Below are 15,770 nucleotides of genomic sequence, written 5' to 3' on the forward strand. Positions count from 1 at the left end.
TCGACATCCCAGTGGGGTTATTTTCTATAAGCCTCACTTCCAGCATCTGAAAACATACATTGTCTGGGGCACAGGGAAGGGCAGCAACATGTTTGCTTCTTGCTAGAGCCAGGGCTCACTGAGCATGGAGCATGGCCACACATCTCTGGACTCTAACCCCAGAGCTTATGCTAGATATATAAGCACACTGCTCAGGGAAACAAAAAAAGTGAAACTTAAGCTTTGTGTCTAAATCTACCTGGGATTTAGACTATACAGTAATCACTTCTAGAGCTACTTTTTTTGTTTTGTTATGTGTTTTTTTGAGACATTTTTCTGTCATTAAGGCTGAAGTATAGTGGTGCGATCTTGACACTGCAACCTCTGTCTCCCAAATTTAAGTGATTCTCGGGCCTCAGCCTCCTGAGAAGCTGGGATTACTGGCATGTGCCACCACACCCACCTAATTTTTGTATTTTTAGTAGAAATGGGGTTTTGCCATGTTGGCCAGGCTGCTGTCTGAAAGATTCTCCCTGGGGCTTGAAAGCTTAAAGGGATAAGTAACTCCTCCCCTCTCAAGTCCAGTCCCAAGGCACAAGGTGACTTGAGCCAGCAGTGTGCATCAGCAAGATAACAGAAGCAGGAAGAGAGCCAGGTGGAAGACACCTACCCTGGCCGGAAGACACATACCCCTGAAGAGCAAGAAAGAGGCCATCCGGGTACTATGTAGCAGTCATGTCAGACTAGGACACTTCCTATTTCCAGGAGACCATAAAACCCCTGCCCCATCCTCATTTGATGCTGACGCCATTTTAGGCCTTAGCCTACCCGTACCCAGGTGCTCATTAAAACAGCATGTTGCTCCACATCACCTCATGTTGTCTGTTGGCATGCTCTCGGGGTTTGAACTGATACAATCTAGTTGCTGAAATCTGGTGGTGAAATCCAGGAGGGGCTTATGTCTGCATTCTCCGTGGACCTACCCCTCCACCCCAGAGAGCAGGCCACAGCAGCCAGACAAAGGAAGCTCCTCAGCCTCCAGTGGCCTCTCTGTGCATGCACATCAGTCACTGATCTCACCTACTCGTAAATTTCCCAGGAGCCCAGTTAACAGGGGAGAATCTGCACAGCCTCTCTTGGTTTCTCCTGTCCAAAAATTCAACATTGGCACAAGAAGACTCCGGCGTATGCCAGGAACTCACTGATCATCTGGTCTTAGGGGGACGCCTATAAGCCATTTGATCCCGTTTCGGTAACAAAAAAGGCAGCAGTGACGATTGCTCCTTTTATCATCTCCCTCTGGCCGTCCAGGACGGTCTCATTTTTCCCTGTTCTCCCAAGCCTACCTTCCGTTATGGGAAACTCCCGGTCCTCCATTCCAAAAAAACAGCCCTCTAGGCTGCCTCCTAAAAAAATTGCAAACCTTAGTCCTCAGGCAAAATATCTGCTCTAAGTGCCTTGTCTTTTTTGCAGTTCTCTCTGGCCACAGTGGGTCCAAATGGGCCACAAATGGAACATTCAGCTTTACAATTTTAACTGACTTAAGCAATTGTTGCTGACGAATGGAGCAATGGGGAGAAATTCCTTATGTCCAGGCCTTTTTGCCCTCAGATCACAACCCGACCTCTGCAATTCTTGCTCCCCTGTTCAAATCCTTCTCCTCCATTCTCTCCACCCTGATCACCTTTCTCCTCCCAACCCTACCTCTTTTTCCTCATTAGATCCAGCAGACTGCTGTCCACCCCTGCCAGCCCCCACCTCTCCCTCTCAACTGTCTTCTTTACCCCCATAAGCCTCCTCTTTATTTTCTCATCTGCGATCTTCTTAGCCGCCATCTTCCCAGCTGCCATCTTCCCAGTCAGTTGTATCCACTTCTTTTCCTACACTGTCCCCTCCTCAGGACAATTTTAGTATTGCCTGCACCCATTCTCCTCCCCCACCGCCCTCTCCTGAGGCTTGTAAACCCATCCCGCCATTTTACACCTCTATCTATTCTCCACTGCCTGTTAACTCAAACCCCCTTCTCCCTTCAAACCCTCAGCAGGAACCACTTCCAGGTTCTTTCTTCTCTCCCACCCGTACTCAGGCGCCATCTTTGGCCCATGCCCCACCCTTACTTCAGCGCCTGTGCTAGAGTGCCCCCTTCAGGAAGTAGCAGGAACTGAAAGTATTGTTAGAGTTCATGTTGCCTTCCCCCTCACTGATCTCTCTCAAATTAACAAAAGACTTGGCTCATTTCCAGAAGACCCTACCTCTTATATTAGGGAGTTTCAGTACCTTACCCAGTCTTATGAACTAACTTGGCATGACCTCTACATTATCCTCTCTTCCACCCTCTCCCCAGAAGATGGGGACTGTATCTGGACCCTAACTCAGGTGCATGCTGATACAACTCATCACCAAGCTCCTGCCCAGCCTACTGGTGCAGAGGCAGTCCCTAACCAGGACCATTACTGGGATTATCAAGACGGGGACCCTGGATGCCACCATCAAGACCACATGATTATGTGTCTCCTTGCAGGACTCAAAAAGGATGCCCATAAAGCAGTGAACTATGAAAAACTTTCAGAAATCACCCAAGGTCCTGACAAAAACCCAGCCTTTTTCTCTTTCATTTAACTGAAGCCATGAGAAAGTATACCAACCTAGACCCAGCCAGCCCAGAAGGAATCAGTATCTTAAACCTGCAGTTCATCTCCCAATCCACCCTCAATGTTCAGTGCAAGCTTCAGAAGCTTGATGACGGTCCTCAAACCCCACAACAAGACCTTCTTAATTTAGCCTTCAAAGTCTTTAACAATCATGATGAGGAAAGTGAAAGGCAAAAACAGGCAGAGTTTCAAATGCTTGCCTCTGCCATCAGGGGCTCTGCAGGCCCAGAGGGCTGCAGCTCCACACAGAAGCCTCCTAGCAATCCATCTCCACCTGGCGCCTGTTTCAAGTGCGGCAATGAAGGCCACTGGTCCAGACAATGCCCAAACCCAGGTAAGCCCACCAGGCCATGCCCCCTCTGAGGAGGACCCCACTGGAAGTCAGACTGTGAGTGGCCCCTGCAAGGACTGCCCCCATCACTTCCTAAGCTGGCCAAAACCTCCTAATCGGATCTCATTGGCTTTGCCGCTGAAGACTGATGGTGCCCTGGAACAGATGCACTGGCAACTACCATCGCTTCATCTGAGCCAAGGGGAACACTGATGGTGGTAGGTAGGCCAGTATTTTTTTTTTAATTAATATCAGGGCAACCTACTGTACTTTACCTAATTTTTCAGGACCCACTGAGTCCTCCCAGGTCTCTTTTGTAGGACTTGATGGACAAGTCTCCAAACCCCGAGCCAACCCTCCACTTTTCTTCTCCCTGCACACCTTTTCCTTCACTCACTCTTTCTTAGTCCTGCCTTCATGCCCAACTCCACTCCTAGGCAGAGACATCCTTTCAAAACTCCACACTACTCTCCACTTTCACATTCCCCATAGTACCCAATGCATCTACCCAGTCCCCTCCAGTACTTCTAACTTCCTTCTACTCCTCCAACCTTCCACCCTAAACCATGCAACTTTTCCTTATTCCCCATCCGTAGTTAACCCCACTGTTTAGGATACTTCACACCCTCAGTCGCAGAACACCACACCCCCTTCCGCATTATTGTTAAAGAGCCCACCTAGTTCCTGTCACAGAAGCAGTATCCCATCCCCCAAGCAGCTCTCATATGCCTAAAGCCTATCATTTCTTGCCTCCTCGCCAGTCACCTACTCTGCCCAACAAACTCCCCTTTTAACACACCAGTTCTAACTGTTAAAAAGCTGGATGGAACTTACCGCTTAGTCCAGGACCTCAGGCTCATTAACCAAGCTGTACTCCCAGTATGTCCAGTAGTTCCTAACCCATATACTTTACTTTCCACAATTCCCTTCAATACCACCCCCTTTTCTGTTCTAAACCTAAAGGATGCTTTTTTTTCACAATTCCTTTACAACCTGATTCCAAAAACCTCTTTGCCTTTACATAGGAAAACCCCGACACCCAACTTTCACGTCAGTCAGCTCACCTGGTGTGTACTACCTCAAGGTTTCAGAGACAGCCCCCACCTTTTTGGACAGACCCTTGCTCACAACCTCTGTACTTTATCCCTAAAACAGTCCACTGTCCCTCAATGTGTTAATGATCTGCTCCTGTGTAACCCCTCTCCAAGAGACTGCAACGCCCATACTATCTCTCTCTTTTAAACTTTTTGGCAGAACGGGGGTATTGGGTCTCCCCTAAGAAAGCACAAATATGCACCCCCTCAGTCACCTATCTAGGCCTAGCTCTTACCCGGTGAACCCAAGGGCTCACAACCAACCACATATCCCTCCTCCAGTCCCTCCTGCCTCCACAAACTAAGCAAGAAATTATCTCTTTTCTAGGACTAGTGGGATATTTTAGGCCCTGGGTTCCCTCCTTCACTCTACTTGCCAAACTGTTATACCAAGCCGCTAAAGGCCCTCTCCATGAGCCTTCAAACCGTGCACAGCCTATTACCCAAACTTTCGGTCTACTCCAGAAGGCTCTCACCTCAGCTCCTGTCCTCATTCTCCCAGACCTCACCAAACTTTTCTCCCTCTTGACTGACAAATGGCGTGGAATTGCACTAGGTGTTCTAACCCAGTTTAAGCGACCCACCCTCCAGGTTGTTGCCTACCTTTCTAAACAGCTTGAGGCCACAGTTCTCGGATGGCCTGCCTGCCTCTGAGCATTGGCACATTGGCGGTAGCTGCAGTCCTCACCCTTGAAAGCCTAAAACTATCTCTCTATGCCAACCTAACAGTTTATTCAACCCATAACATCAAAGACACGCTAGCTCACTGCAGTGTACTGTCTCATCTCTGCCCCACAGCTCCTCCAATTGTATGCTCTATTCATAGAAACTTCCCACATCACCATGCTAACCAGCTCCCATCTAAACCCGGCCACACTCTGTCCCTGTCCTTTTTCTCTTGTCCTTACTCCTCAGAAGAAAAGCAGAACTTCTGAGCCCAAAACCTTCAAAAGCAAGGACCATGGCATGTCAAGGAAGGGTGCTTTGTTCTTCCTCACTCTCAAACAATCTATCATCTAAAGCCCCCACAACTTTTTCCATGTCGGGTACAAACCTTTCTTGCAACTTCTCCACCCTGTCCTCACTTGTCCTCACCTTTCCAGCCTTGTTCGAGTGATTGCCCAGTCCTGCTCTATCTGCCACTCAGTATCGCTCCAGGGTTCCCTCTGACTGCTGCCTTTTCCTACCCACTAAGCCCAGGGCCAGGTACTGAGGCAAGATTGACAGGTAGACTTCACTCACATGCGGCCTGATAAACGGTTCCACTAACTTCTGGTCTTTGTACTTTCTCCGCGTGGGTAGAAGCATTCCCAACAACTTCAGAAGGTGCAAATGTCGTCACACAAACTCTCATCATGCATATAATTCCCTGTTTCAGACCCCCAACATCCATCCAGTCTGATAACGAGCCCACCTTCATCAGCCAAATTACCCAAGGTGTCTCTACATTCTTAGGTTAAAATGGGTTCTCCACACACCCTACAGGCCTCAATCTTCAAGTAAAGTTGAAAAAATTAACTCTGTCCTTAAAGCCCAACTTACCAAGTTGCTTCTAGAAACCCAGCCGTCTTGGACAAAAAAATCTCCCTTTCCCCCTCATGAGACTCCACACAACACCAAAAGAACCCTCTTTTTATAGTCCCTTTGAAATCTTGGGTGGCCGAACTTTTGTTTTAGGGCCTCCATCCTTACGAGACTCTGAGCCACTCGTGAATTACCTCCACTCCTTAATCCAGACACGGTCTTTCATTCATGAAGCAGCAGATGAGGCCATGCCGCTCCCTGTCGACACCTCCTTGTCCTCTCAACATAACTGTCTTGCAGGCACAGATGTGTTTATCTGCCAACCCGACCCTCACCAGTAGCTACAACCAAAGTGGACAGGCCCCTATACTGTGATACTCAGCATGCCAACTGCAGTGAGAGTCCAAGGACTCCCCCACTGGGTCCATCACACCAGGGTCAAGCTCACCCCCAAGGCTACTCCTTCCTCCAAAACATTAACGGTGGGCAACACCCTCAGAGTCCCTGTATGTAATAACCTAAACAAAGAAAAATGATCCTTAAAGGCAGGAGGAAGCCTAAGATGGCAAGAGGACGAATGGCCTCTGCAACAGATCTTTGAATATTATGGTCCTGCCACTTGGGCTGAGGATGGTTCATGGGGTTATTGCACTCCCATATATATGCTAAATAGAATAATTAGACTACAGGTAGTTCTAGAGATAATCACTAACCAAACCGCCTCAGCCCTGGAAATGCCCGCACAACACCAAAACCAAATGCATGCAGCAATTTATCAAAACAGGCTAGCACTACTCTGCATATTAGCAGAAGAAGGTGGGGTGTGTGGTAAGTTTAATATCTCTAATTGCTGTCCTAACATAGACGATAATGGAAAAGCAGTTTTAGAAATCGCTTCAAACATCAGAAAAGTAGCCCATGTACCAGTCCAAACCTAGAAGGGATGGGACCCAATAAATCTTCTAAGAAGATGGTTCTCTAATTTAGGAGGATTTAAAACACTGGTAAGGACAGTAATCTTCATCACTGGGCTCGTCCTGTTTCTCCCATTGTTATCCCACTGATAATAAAAGCCATTAAAATTCTTGTTGAAACTACAGTTAACTGCCAGACAATCCAGACAATGCTCCTGCTACAATGACACGATGGATACCAACCCGTCTCTCAAGAATACCCACAAAATTAAGTTTTTCTTTTTCCAAGATGCCCATACCACCCCCATGTCATGACTGAAGTAATTATTGAGAAAGTAGCCCCTTTTCCCTTTCTTCTATAACCAATAGACAGGAATGGAAAGATACTCCCCAGGGTCTGAAAGCTTAAAGGGATGAGTAACTCCTCCCTTCTCAGGCCCAGTCCCAAGGTGCAAGCCTACTTGAGCCAGCATCGTGAGTCAGCAAGATAGCAGAAGCAGGAAGAGAGCCGCCGGGAAGACACCTACCCTGGCTGGAAGACACGTACCCCTGAAGATCGAGAAAGAAGCCGTCTGGGTACTACGTAGCAGTTTTGTCAGACTGAGACACTTCCTGTTTCCAGGAGACCATAAAACTCCTGTCCCATCCTCATTTGCTGCTGATACCATTTTATTCCTCAGCCTGTCTGCACCCAGGTGCTCATTAAAAGAGCCCCATGTTGTCTGTTGGTGTGCTCTAGGGGTTCGTACCTATGCAAGAACCTTACAGTCTCAAACTCCTGGCTTCAAGTGATCTGTCACCTTCACCTCCAAAAGTGCTGGGATTATAGGTATGAGCCACCGCACCCAACCTAGAGCTACTTTTGAATTCATCCAGCCTTATAATCACTTCAAGAGGTGTCTAGGGAGATCTCCCTTTACTCCTTTTCTTGCATTCATTTCTAGACTGTAGAACATTTTTCTCATACATATACAGTAGCTGATGGGAAATTTCTGAAGCTTCAAGATACACTCTTCTCACACCATGTTTTTTATTTTAAAAGAACATACTTACTCAAGTGTTATTTGTTAAAAATACTTTATTGAAATCTTCTATTTGCTTTATAGGACTTTGTACATATTCTCTCAGGGGGAGAGTTCTCCAGTGTTCTCCAGTGCCCCTAAGAGACATATCTATGGGTAAATGTAGAAGAATCTGTGGTAACTGTCATTCTGCCTTGTCTGAGGGTCATCTGTAAGACAGGGTGCTGAGAGAAAAGTACTACACATGCACACACACGCCACACACACAGGGTGATTTAAGGATAATAACAGCCTTTTAGTATGTAATCCCACTTCTAAATTCAAAGCATATGGTTAAGTTCTGATTTTTAAACAATAGCCAATTTGTGTGCTTGTTGTGAGCAAAACTGGTTTGACTTGACTTGACTTTTCCCGGCTGAAAACTTCTCAGTTGCTGCCATCAATGGAAAACAGATTAAGAGACAAATTTCAAATGAACCCTTGATGCCCTTTCTTGAAAGGAGGAAAACAGAAGGGGAATGCTCTGCCGGGGCTGGTTTCTGTGAGGCTTGCTGTCAGCACCACAGTCCTTATCCCTCTGCATTTATTTAACTAGCACTGGAAATGTGCTGGGTTGTGAAAATATGATCAAGCCCACCCCATGAAAGTTTCAGGGTCACATCATTTACTGGAACACATTTATATTTTTTTGCACATAAATTACCTACATGCCTTTAGATTAAATGCACCTTCCAAAAAAAAAATTCCACATCATTATTGAATTGCAATTTCATACACTTAGCCTGAAATTTCCATTCTGTCAGAATCACTCATGTTACCCACAGTTTCAAAAGACTAAAATCATTTTACTGTAACTACATTTTTTTCAATACTAGGCCAAGGATAAATGTGGTTACATTGATTTCTCACAAATGAACCTTAAACCACTGATTTGGAATGAGAAAACCATTGTTTGAAATCATTTTCAATCTGAGGTATGTTTAATTGGCTTTAAAGAAACTTTGCCAGCTTATTTGGAAAAAACAAAAAACAAAACAAAAACAAAAAAACCTCTTGATCTCACTCTTGTTTTCAATCCCCTAGAAGAAGCTTGACTGTGAAAGAACCTCTTTCTTCACTGTTTTCAGCTTTTTCACCCTCCTGAAAGCCACCGACTTCCTGTTGGCCTCCCTTCTGAGGTGCCCTATCAATTTTGGCCCAGGGTTGGTCATGTCTAATCCATAATTAGAATGGGCTGGGCGCAGTGGCTCATCTCTGTAATCCCAGGACTTTGGGAGGCAGAGGTGTAAGGACCCCTTGAGTCCAGGGGTTTCAGACCCACCTGAGCAACATGGCAAAACCCTGTCTCTACAAAAAAATACAAAAGTTAGCTGGGCGTGGTGGGGTGCACCCATGGTCCCAGTTGCTCCAGAGGCTGAGGTAGAAGGACCGCTTGAACCTGGAAGGTCAAAGCTGAAGTGAGCCAGTATTGTACCACTGCACTCCAGACTGGGCTACAGAGTGAGAACCTGTTTCAAAAAAAAAAAAAAATTATAAGAAAAGAAAAGATTGAAGTATTGTCCCAACCTGAACTCGAGATTGGTGGGAATGCTGATTTTTCAGGTTCTGAGTGTGTTATTAACAGCAGATCTCTTCTTCCAACAGCCTTTAGGTTACGGCATAATGATCAGATATTCATCACTTGGATATAACCAATATTGGTCAACAAAAAGAGGACTGCCTTAACCCACTCACAATCATCCTCTGCTCCAGGCCCTTTCTGTTGACCTCTCAGATCCATGCTTCTCAAGAGCACTGGGTGCCCCAAGGGACCTGCCTCCATGTCTGCATCAAAGGCTCCCTTGTCACCTGGCTTCTGTTGATTCAGCCACAGGAGGCACTGGCAGGAGGTCGGGGTGAGAAAGAAGAGTAAGTTCAGGTCATGTTTGCATGATTCCATCACTGTGGGTCATCCCTAGGGTGGCTTGAGTTGTTTTCTTTTCTTTCTTGTTTGTTTGTTAACTGAAGGCAAGCCTCAATAACAACTACTATATCTTCTTTAGTTAACTTTTCTATCCCCTTTGCCCCTTAGGTCTAAGGTTGGTGAGATCATGCCAGGATGCTTCATAACATTTTGCTTTTTGTTAATCCTACTAATTCCTTTATAAAATTCAATTTAATTGCCTCTTTGAGTGAACTGTGTCCAACTGTGACAAGCTTTGCTACGTTACCATAGCTTAAGGGCTGTTCCTTACTTATTATACCTTCTGAGAATATAGAAGAAAGGAGATCCCACTCAATGAAAACTAAACTAATTAGTCACTTACAGATAGAGAACATGAAAGGAATCCACTCAGGTATAAGAAGAAGGTAGGCCGACCATCTGGTATTTCATTTAACCGATCTGGGGTCCACCAGGCTAGGGGCTACAGTTCCTTTAATGATACTTCCTAATTTTCTCTTAGCCCTAGGCATTGAGAATAAAGTGTATTTGTCTGTCTGCATTAGCATTCCTTCTAAGAAGGAATTATTAATTTAAGGAGGGTGCACATCATTGAATTTGAAGTTACAAATTTGAACCAGTAGAACTGTTCTGAGTGACAAAATGATATATGCAGGGAATATTAAACACTTCAAGTTCTGCTTTGAAAGATGATCAAACAATGACAGAATAGGTCAGAGGCAGATTGTTTCAATCTGATCTACAGATGAAAGCAAAGTGGAAGCAGGGGACCAAAAATTAATATTGATGTTTCAGAATCAGAAAATAGGGGTTTAGGTTCCACTCTTAATGGTTATGCAACTTTGAGCAAATTAGTTTTAGAGACACATTAGAAGGTTGGTTTCTATGATACAAGGCTGCTGGCTTATATTCTGCTAGGGATTTCCCTCCCTTCCTTCAAAGACTCGTTTCTTAATCCTTGGGTTCCTTACTCTACATCATAGCTACTAAAACACGTTTTGATCTCTGTAATTTAAAATATTTACATAGATAATCCATTTTTCATTATTTTGAGAATCGATTTTGGCTAAATTTCAAGTATTTAAATGATCTCTTGAATGGACAGGAATCATCTCCAAAATATAAGCCCCAAACCCACCTAGGTATAATGACAAACATAAATTTATAAATTCAGCATTTCTTATTTTAAAGATACATAGACCCTAATACTTCAGTATTGATATTTAATCTAATGTATCCTTTTCACCAGATAACACGTCCTCCAGTCTTTGGATTTCTGACATTATATTTTCCTCACATGAATATATTGAAAGGAACTTTTTAAGAGAAGGCTAAATCTAAACCCTCTTTGCTACTCATTCCCTTACTGTTTTTCAAACTTCTCCTTGATTTCTTCTACATTTCCTCATTGCACTCTGACAAAATTCTGAGAAGCTCTGCAATTCTTTGTAATGGCCTGGCTCAGGTCATTGGTTCCCTTCATTAATGACAGTTCATTCCAACCGTGGACCCTCAGTGGGGACTCTGGCAACCTGTCCCTTCCTACTGGCTCTTTTCTTGGTATTACTGACATGCTCCAGGAAAGATTTCAGGAATGACATTTTCTATTTGATACTATTTCCATTCCCACTGAATTGAGATTTGTAGATCACATAGTAGGAAACCGTTGCTGGCTTGCTGAGGTAACATTGAAAATGTTTGTTTTATTTATTTTTAATATTGACAAACATACAAGGTAGAGCTCATGTCAGCCAATTATTTTAATATAGGTATATTCATTTACAAACAAACAAATAAATATATAGAAATACATGTGTTAGTGACCAGTTTAAATAGCTCATGACATTTATCACTCAAGTAGTGTTTACAACTTACTCTGTAAGAACAACCCAGCCTGCACAGAGATCCTGTCACACGCAGGAATAGCAGATCAAGAATCAAGAATGGTCACTCTTTCTTACTGAGCATGCCTCCTGAACACTTCTGCTTAGGTTTTCTGACATTGCCCTAACTCCGTGTAACCAAGACCAAATCCATTTTTCACAATACCATTTCTCTCCCCAATTTGCCTTATTCTCATAGAAATCTTCATTGTCCTCATTATCCAAGAGGTGTTGCCTCTTTCATCTTTCTACCTTTTATTCATATATCTAATCAATTACTGGTCCCTACATTCTTACTGATGAAAAGTTCTTCAAAATAGCTACCATATTATTGCTGATAAAGGCTACAATATAAGAAGACTGTTTCATTTTTAAGAGGCAATCAGCTAGCGTGACATTCTGAAAACTGTCAAGAACAGCATTCCAGAACCTTTTAAAAATAAATATTAGCTGCCAGGATAATACTATGCATGTGACATATTGATAAAATAAAATAATTTAAAATGAAAATTAAGGTTTTATATCTCCTTATATATTGTGAAGAACTGTATTTTCGACCATGGCTTTCCTTAAGTCATTCTGCAACCTCACATCATTTCTTTCTGCTCCTTTGTGAGGTCAGCTCACTTTATGGTCCATCCTACCAGGGACATACAGGAAAATGGAACAAAGAGAGAAAGCATGGTTTTAATATTCATTGTTTTGTGGTTCTATGTAGCTAAACAGTAACTCTAACCTGTCATTACCCTTACCACCCCTGCCGCTAGAGTACCTGAAAAATGTCAGAGGAAAAGTTAAACATGATTCCTTTGTGCCTATGCAAGCCAACCCCTTATTACCCTCTTTTATAAAAAGGCTTATTCCGGTTGTATCTATACCCCAAGTTTCATATCAATCAAAAGGAATTCTAGGAGGAAAATTTTCTCAAGCCTTTTATTAAAGAAAAAATTACTGAAGAACCTCCTCATTGTCTCATAAATCTATAATTAGAATAACCTCTCCACTGTCCCCAGCTCCTGAGTTCAGATTCTCCAGACTCCATTCTTCATAATCATTTGCAACACGTAATGCCTATGCCTGAGCCTCTGAGGTTCAAGGCCTCATGGTTGCTGGTTAAGGCCCTGCATTACTGGGACTCACTCTACTTGGTTAAACCTATTTCCATCACTTCCTGCCATATGCTTGTCAGCCAATCCCCCAATGTCCCTCTCCCCTAAAACAAAAATATATCTCTGCTTTTTAATTTTCCCTCTATTTGATTGTTCTCTCTCCCTACACGCTCTCCATTCTTTCCTTTTCCTGTTTAAATCCTTCTAGTCCTCAAGGATCATTCCTTCACAGTCCAGTGAAGAACTGAGATACCCTTGTGTGCCTCATGCCTAGGGCAGACCAACTTCCAATGACCAGCCAATCTCCTTCACTTCTTCTCATACTTCCCTGCACTCCTTCGGTCTCCTGCTTTTATTTTTTCTAATACTTCCCTGTACTCCTTGGTTGCTTATTGACAGTGCCATGTGAGTTAGCACCTAACTTAGCACCTTTATTTTTTTCCAGAATTAATAATGTATGTGTGCTAGTCTTCTCTCCTCAAGTAGACTGTAATCAGAGACTGTGAGGAAGATTATTTTTTAATGTATATCTACATGTGAAATTAAACTTATTTTAACGTATGTTGTGCATAAAGCTACCTCTGGTCTTTTTAAAAAGATACTAAGTGATTAAATTATTCACCTCATAACAAATCTGAAGATTTGCAAGCCTCACATCATCAGAAAGGCACAGGGTGCATAAAACTGTCAGAATTTTGGAGAAGGGAGGTCACATAAAAGAGCAAGAAGCTTAGAGCAGGGAGGGTGGTCCACGAAGAGAAACCATAACTTTAGAGTAACAGTTTTGATCTAGAAGGAGGATGTTCTAGGATATTCCAGGAAAAGGCAACAGACTACTTTGAAATAAAAGAAATAAGCAAAACAGTGAAATAATAGATACTTGAACTCAAATCAATATTTGTAATTTTCATGGGGACTTTAATCATTTAGAACAGAAGATTGAAAAAATTAAAAGAAGATTGAATAGCCAGCGGCAAAGAGGGAATTAGGTCAATGGTACATTACATTTCTTACAAAGAGACAATATATGGCAGGCCCAGCTTGGGGTGTGTGTGTGTGTGTGTTGTGGGTGAGGGGCCTGGAGGTGAAAGCCCAGCAGTGGAAAATGAAAAGAATTAAAGATAGGGAGGCAGACAAGTACTAAGAAGTGTAATGGCAGGTGAGAGGTAGCAGACAGGTAGGCTGAGAGGCAACTTGGAGAAGGTTTGATGGCACATTCTAGGTACCTATTTATGTAAGTGGACACAGGCAAAACATAGTCTCTTGAGAGACTGGAAGGAGGAAGTGGGAATCTAGTTCCACAGAAATTCAGGTATAAGAACGAAAGCAGGTGTCTGCCTACTCTTTTCTGGAATACGAGGTCAGGTTTGGTGCTGTGACTGGAGGATTGATCACCAACCACTGGCTAAAGGCCCTTATCATGTCCAGACCAGGAGAAATGGTAAACCTTTTTAGCCTCCATAATCATGTGAGCCAATACTTGATTATGAAATGCCTCAGTGTATAATAAATACTTTTTTCCCCAGGGTCAACTGTAGAGATGCAGATACTGTATCTCTACAGTTGACTGGAAGCTGTTGACTGGAAACCTTTCTAATAACATAAACAGTCAATTAACACATAAATAGAATAGAATTCATGAATGCCTAATTTTTCTTAATTTTTAAAATATTTCTGGGCTACATAGTTTATCTGAGTTTTTTCAATCTTTCGCAAACCTCAAAAAAAAATTCCAATATATTTATTTTTAAAAATCTATAGACCCATAAGGTTCAAACCCATGTTATTCAACGATTAACTGTATACAACTAAATTGGTTCTGTTCCTCTGGAAGCTCTGCCTAATACATTTTCTGTGCTGGACTTTTCTTTTTAAAAGATAGCACCACTTGCCCTGGAGTTGTGGTCAGGGAAAGGGCAGGATTCAGAAGAAACATTATCTAACAGGCTTGGATTCAGACCTCAATATTCTCGCAAAGTCACAGAGGCCACTCTTGATGCTATTTCTGAAACCAGCTCCTCTCTATAACCAGCTTGAGCACATGGCAGGTGCTCCATAAACAATTAGTTGAGGTTAGACCATTCCACACGAATGTTAAAGAAGTTCTCATTTGCAAACTTTACTTGCAGAAGCCTGTGCACTGAATCAAAGATTTTTGCCTTGGTTGCAAGAATGTAAATGTCACCATTTTCTTTCAGGAGGTACACATTTCACTTTAAATCAGCATGTATTATTCATTTCACTTTAATTCTGTGGTGCCGACCCTGGAATTGCATATCCCTACACTGCTGCTGACTTCCAAGTGCCTTCTAGGAATAAGGACTAGTCTGAAGCTTCAAATAACATAACGCCTCACATCTCTTTATTTCCCACTGATTACGTGAGGTCACTTCACAAGCCTGCCAGAAACCCAGCTCCCCACTGGCAGAAGAGATACATCTGCTAGCATAGCTCTGAGCTGAGAATATGTTTCATCCCTGAAAATATGTGCTTAAATATTTAATAAAAGCGTAAACTTGAAGAACTTATGGCAGCTGTAGGGAGAGAAGCTGAATAGAAGGCAAAAACAATCTTCATTTGAGGAGATTAAGAGAGTTAAAGAAATGTGTATGGTATTATACAGCTCTATGGTAAACAAACACTCCAGGCAAAAATGAAGAAAAAAAGACACACAGAGTGCTTGCCCATGCAAAGAAGAAAACACAGTATAGAATATTCTAGAAGTTCAAGTTTGAAGCAAAATACAAGTTATGTCAGCACTAACCACTGTCTATATAGCCTTCCATACAAATCAGCCCTGCTCCTCAGGAAGACAGATGGCTCAGTATACCACACTTACATAACCACAACCTGAGCTGAGAGGGACCTGCCATAAGCAAAGACACAAAGCTGCCTCAGAGAAAAGATAAATTGTGCTCTTTTTAAAACCCACTGGAACTACTGCTCCTCTTGGCAACCCAGGGTACAGCAGGGGGCATCGGCATCTTCCAACACACAGGCAACCAGCTGTACAACCTTGGCAGAGCAGCTGGTAACTACAGCCAGGCGGCTGTGTGTCATTAGCTGAAGCCTCCAAACCCCAGGGTGGCTCCCCGGTCCCCTAGGCTGTCCCAGACATGGCAGGAGCTGCCTTCTGAAGGCTCAGGGATCTGCATTCCTGCGCTGTCTTGGGGCGGGAGCATTAGTCAGCCTTCCTGAGCACAGACAGTACCAGACTTGCCCATCCGTGGCTTATAAATAAATGATCCAGGAATGACACAGAAGGTCACTCCTGCAGGCTAAAGGTAGCACTCACATTCTGTTTCCAGGAAAGTCCGAATG

The 15,770-nt window shown here is 43.4% G+C and overlaps 1 long non-coding RNA gene across 1 annotated transcript in view; it reads right to left on the reverse strand.

The window, feature by feature from the left end:
• Positions 1-15,770, reverse strand: part of LOC100579990 — a 104,290-nt gene that overhangs the window by 7,725 nt on the left and 80,795 nt on the right. The window contains exon 2 of the long non-coding RNA XR_121008.3: positions 8,837-9,023. This is a non-coding gene — a long non-coding RNA (uncharacterized LOC100579990). The remainder of the gene's footprint in view (positions 1-8,836; positions 9,024-15,770) is intronic.

Source organism: Nomascus leucogenys, chromosome 3, assembly GCF_006542625.1.
Source record: "Nomascus leucogenys isolate Asia chromosome 3, Asia_NLE_v1, whole genome shotgun sequence".
Lineage (NCBI taxonomy): Eukaryota > Metazoa > Chordata > Mammalia > Primates > Hylobatidae > Nomascus > Nomascus leucogenys.